Source organism: Desmodus rotundus, chromosome 8 (genome assembly GCF_022682495.2).
Source record: "Desmodus rotundus isolate HL8 chromosome 8, HLdesRot8A.1, whole genome shotgun sequence".
NCBI lineage: Eukaryota > Metazoa > Chordata > Mammalia > Chiroptera > Phyllostomidae > Desmodus > Desmodus rotundus.
The window spans coordinates 67,826,348-67,831,880 of NC_071394.1; positions in this window are offsets into that span (position 1 = coordinate 67,826,348).

The window sequence follows — 5,533 nt, forward strand, 5'->3', positions numbered from 1 at the left end:
TGAACTTCTATGGTAGAATGCCAATGGGATTCAGTGGTGCTGTCTCCTTAATCTCCTGTGCTCACTGGTCTTGAGCTGACGTTTATGGGTGTTACACGGTCTAACTCTGGTCTTTTCAGCACTCCAGGTTTTGTTGTCTCACCTGTGGGAAAAAGAGGAATGGGGGGAAAAAAAAAGAGAGAGAGAGAAGAAGGGAAGGTGGGAAAAAGGGAATAGAAAAGGAAAGGAGGGAAGGGAGTAGGAATAAAGAAAGATTGGAGGCAACATAAGAAGGAATTTTAACAAAATTAAAACAGCCTAATAAAAGAAGGCAGGAAGAAGGAATAAAAAAGTTAAAGGATTGAAGGAAGAAGGAATAAATAAAGAAAGAAGGACAGAAATGAAGAAGGAAATCAGGGGGAAAGGAGGAAAGGGAAAAAAAAAATTCTTCTGCTGGCTTTAAACCGGTCAGGTTAGTTCTTCTGGTCGTCCTGTCTGTGGAACGGGAGGGGGTAGTTGGAAGGATTGGTTTCACCTTTTTGCCTTCCTGAGCCACACTCTTCCCTGTTGTTCAGCCTTCAGTCTAGTTCCTCTGCGTCCTTCTGCTCCCTATTAGGCCTTTAGTTCACCAGCTGTGCTGTCCTTGAGTTGCACCAATTAGGGGCAACTCACATTCCACCTTCTTGCTCTTTGCTGTCTTAGATGCTAGGGACTCTCAGTGCTGCTATGGGGTAGTTCAGCCCCCTACTGGGTCGAGTCTTTCCGGGGAATGCAGTCTCCCCTAGCCCTGCACCTCCCCTCTGCTGGGTGTTCTGCCTTCCTCCTAGAGAGCTAGTAGGCCCTGCAGAGTTCTGTGAGAAGGGGCTATGTAGGAGTTTTTCAGAACTGGTGCTTTTGGGCGTGGTCGCCTCCAGGCAGCCAGGCCTTTGATTGGGTTGTGTGGCTGATCTCTGCTTTGGACTTTGGTTGGTTGCAGATCCCCCGCTTTGGGTCTGTGGGCAAGGGCAGCAAGCCAATGATCCGGTTGTGTGCCCACCCAGGAGCTTTTTGTCTCTGTGCCCAGGCAAGTGGGCGCTTATCAGGGCGCCCGCCCACCTGGGGTTTCAGGTGTGGGCCCCTAGTCCGCTAATTTGAGTGCGCGCCAGCTGGGCTTCAGGCGAGCACAGGGGCTGCTTTTCCTTGTTCACAGTCCAGGGGCTGAGGGGGGAGGGGCGCCAGAGGCTGCAGCTGCTGTGGAGAGTTCGCTAACTAGCTACTATGTGCCTCTATTTTCTTTTCCTTTTTGAGAAATTCTTCCTATTCAATCCCCCCTGGTCCAAACAAGCGCCTGGCTGCTCACACAGCCCAGCCTGGCTCTCTCCCAAGAATCCTAAAGCAGCCCCTGCATCCGGGCTGGGGCTTCTGCTGCCCTGGTCCCCGCGCGGGTCCCAGGGACCTTATTGTCCTTAAGCACTTTTCTTACCGTCAGATCTTTCAATGTCCTCTATCTTCGGTCTCTGATCTTCATATATGCTGGAATACTGTTGGCTGTTCGCTCTGCTCCTCAGATCAGCTAGGTATTTCACTGGTGTTGAGGGGAAGTGGACTCCGCTCCCACCTATCTCACCGCCATCATCTGATCTTTCAATGTCCTCTATCTTTGGTCTCCGATCTTCATATATGCTGGAATACCGTTGGCTGTTCGCTCTGCTCCTCCGAGAAACATTTTTTACAGTCACTGTATTTTGTGACATACCACCTTTGGGATGTAACCATATCAATGTTCACCTTAAGAATCATAACTTTGTCACTCCAGTTAGTACTTTTGCTAAGAGTCCTGCTTTTACTGCACTGATGGAACAGTTAATACTTAGAAAATTGCAGTAAGGATTGTTGTAACAATATCACTCATCTGACAATTAATGTATGAAAACACCTCCAGGAAATGTTTCTGGTATTGAGTCACAGGTATTTCACTATGTTTCTTGTTGAAAACTAAGTCAATGGGAATTTAAGTGATTTTGAATAATAGAATTCTAGAGCTGGGAAGGCCTAGGAGACACTATGATCAACCCCTTGGTTGTATAGTTGAGTGAACTGAGGCCACCACAGGCATGACTGCCCAAAGTCACAGTTAGTCAAGCTCATGTCTGCTGCCCATTTAGACCAATTTCTTGGGGTCCTGATTTAAATCAACCAACAATAAGTAACAGGGTCTTCATGAAATGCAGTTCTATTACAAATGTCTTTCCAGGGGGAAAACCCATTATTTTTCTTTCAGATCAATGTTATTTTATTCCTTAAGTGTAAAAATGATTATACTTTCATAGATTCATTCTCAACCTCAGTCCCTTAATTTGCTCTAAGATCTTACATTTCTCCACTGTGAGGTAAATAATTGTTGGGTTAAAGACAGAACATGTGGAATATATGGCTTCGAGGAAGATCCTGACAGCTCTGCTCCTGGCACACTGTCCTCTCCTTGCAGGTCACATACCGTGAATGGTTTAGCCTTTTACTTGATGTGGGAAAACAAAAGGACATAATCATGAATTACTACAAGATGAATACACATGAGTAGCCACTGCCCAGGGAAGAAATGCCACCAGGAGTCAAAGCCTTGCTGTGTCCCAACAAGACCCTTCTGTCCCTGAAATTAAGCAGTGTCGTTTCTGACAGCAGGGCCAGCTGCTTTCAACACGATGTCAGTGGAATCACACTGCATTCTCCATTTCTGCCTTTTCTCTGCGTAGCAGTTCATTTTGCATCCTCTTTGTTACAAACTCCCGGTGTGAGTGAAGGATATAGTCACCTTGTCCATTGGGCTGATGACCTGTAGGGAAGTTGGTGTGAGGGATATGTTTTCACATTAAGGGGATTCTGCTGCCTGGTCCAGTGTCTTCTCCATCTAATGTCCCCTGGAGCAGGCTGTGTCATTGTGCCCCAAGTGCACCATCCTCAGTATCCAAACCCCAATCTTGGCCTTTGTGATGGATGCAGAATTGGTTTCTCCTGGTCCCTGTTAACCTCAGTGACTTCCATTGTTTGTGAACACTAGGACATCCTTTTATTGTGGGGAGCCAGCTTTCTTAACCACTTCTCCTTTAGGTCGCATTTTGGTCATTTGTGGAGTGATGTGCACATGCTTTGGACATGAGCTTTTGTCAGGTGTATATGCTCTAGGTTGTTGGATATCACAAGGAGGGAGTGACCCTCAGTGAACTGGAGCTTCACTAGCACAATGGGCACCCTGCAGGCTCCCAGCTGTGGAATGTGGGTGCTGCCCAGGTTTCCACAGCCGGAGTGGTTTTCAAGGGCACAGCCTCGGGAGCTGAAGGTGTGAAAGTAAAAGGACTGCATGGCAGATGCGATACAGCCTCTGCACAGATGCTCTTGTCATGGCTCTGGTTCCCTGGTTGGACCCGAACCTGCCTCCCCCATGTGGGACACAGGGAGACTCACCTCACACAGCACCTTCTCCTCACATGGTCATATCTCACCTCGCACTGCCTCTGCAGACTGTGCTCCAGGTGTGAACCTGTCTGGCTTCTCCACATATCTCTGTCACTGTCAGTGAGTGGCTGTCTGTGAGGTCACTGCCAGCTCTGTCCAGGAGTGACAGTCACTGCAGTCAGCCCAACACCTTGGCCCAGGAATGATGGTCACTGGTCACTGCACTGGCTCAGGAGTGACAGTCACTGCAGTCACTGTGCTGGCTCAGCCTGGGAGTGATGGTCACAGTGGTCACTGTGCTGGTTCAGCTATGCAGCAATGATCACTGTGGTCACCTTGCAGACTTAGTCCAGGAGTGACAGTCACCTCGGCCAGAGACAACTGGTGACAGGGGCCTTGGGCACAGCCACCCCACCTGTGGTCCCTCTGCTGTGACAGAGCCTCCTAGTGACAGTTCCAGGCCCTTGTGATGAGATGGAGGAAGCTGTGCGTCCCTCCTGTTCCCGTAAAAACCCTTCATGAAGAAACATTTCAGGTTAGTTGGATAAAAATATCCAAATATTTGGACATTTGATGTTTCTGTGTATGACCCTCCCTGTTGGAGGCTCCTATCCCCTTCCATGAAGCACTAGCAGCTCACAGTTGCAGGTGTTACCATAGTGGATGAGTGCCATGGCATTTTCAACATAAATATAAGAGATTAGCTTCACTTTTCTCCTTATTCATTGTTAGTGCTCACTCACCCGCAGTGAAGCTCCTGCCACCCACATGGTTTCATAAATTCCATTTTTGGGTAGATGTCCTGTCTCTTCATTCAGGAAAAAGAGACACATCACTTTTTTACTGTTACTTCTATGAATTAAGAAGGTTGGCACTGAATTCTTGTACTGAGTCACTGAAGCTGACTCAGAACCATGGACTGCGGACTCCTGGATGTGATGACTTTCACAGCAGGAGAGTCACAACCTCCACTTGGACTCACCCAGAGCAGGACCATCCAGCAACAGACACACAGCCTGTGAGTTGGAGGTCAAAGGATGTATTACATTTTCCTTTATAAACAAGATGAATGGTTACACTAGCATTTCTCTTCCCATGTTACTTTTAACTTATCTGAAACTATTTGAAGATAGAAATACAATTATTTTGAATGCTCATGTCAACATGAAGTAGAGAATTCACAGAATACACAGTTATTGATGTCACACTCATCAATCAGGGTGCTATGGGTTTTACATTAAGATTGAGTGATGTAGTAAAAAGTAGAGTCATTAGCACTAGAAAGTAATTTTGGAGGCAGCAGAGATGCTTGGTGGGAATGAACACTTCTGCATGGAAAGAAAATCCAGGAAGGACACAAACTAGACACCAGGATACTCAGCACATATATTTTAATTAGAGATGATGCAGAACATGACATAAAACCACATTTTACTAGAATAATTATCATCTGCAACACATGAAAACAGTTTTGAAATGGATTGAGGCCACACTCTTCGACAGTGGGCTTGTTGGAAATGCAGACACAGACACATTTATGCATCGTCTAGCACTGTCCTGTCACCAAATCACCTTGTATCAGTAGATGGGTGTGGGTGCAAGCAGGAGTTCTGTTGTTGATAAACTAAATGTTGTTGTCACAGAGCCACAATTAACTAACTATGGGTAGATATTTAGGTATTTTAGATGCAAAAGCACTTCCTCCTAATAATTAGAAATATAGCTTAGAACGGTTTTGTGACATAGACCTATGATTGTCTGAAATAAGAATGCTTCAGTGAAAAATTTGCATGAACACATCAGAGACTAGAATTTTAGAGATTAATCCTGGTGGAATTTTTAGGGAAATCTCCGGGTCTATGTATGAAAGCAAGAATATTATTTTTTAAATGGTTGTATTGACTGGCCTATGCATAGACAATCTCCTTTTCAGTGTGGTTACAAAATCTGTACATTTCAAACGGTATAGAAACAAGCAGAAAAGATTGTGCCACACACCCAGGGTAAGTTATCTATATGCAGTTAAATTTACATATATAAAAGGAAATACAGACTACTCCCTTATAGTGCACAGTTATTTTTAGATACAGTGTATCACTAGTGAGTGGTTGTGGTCACAACC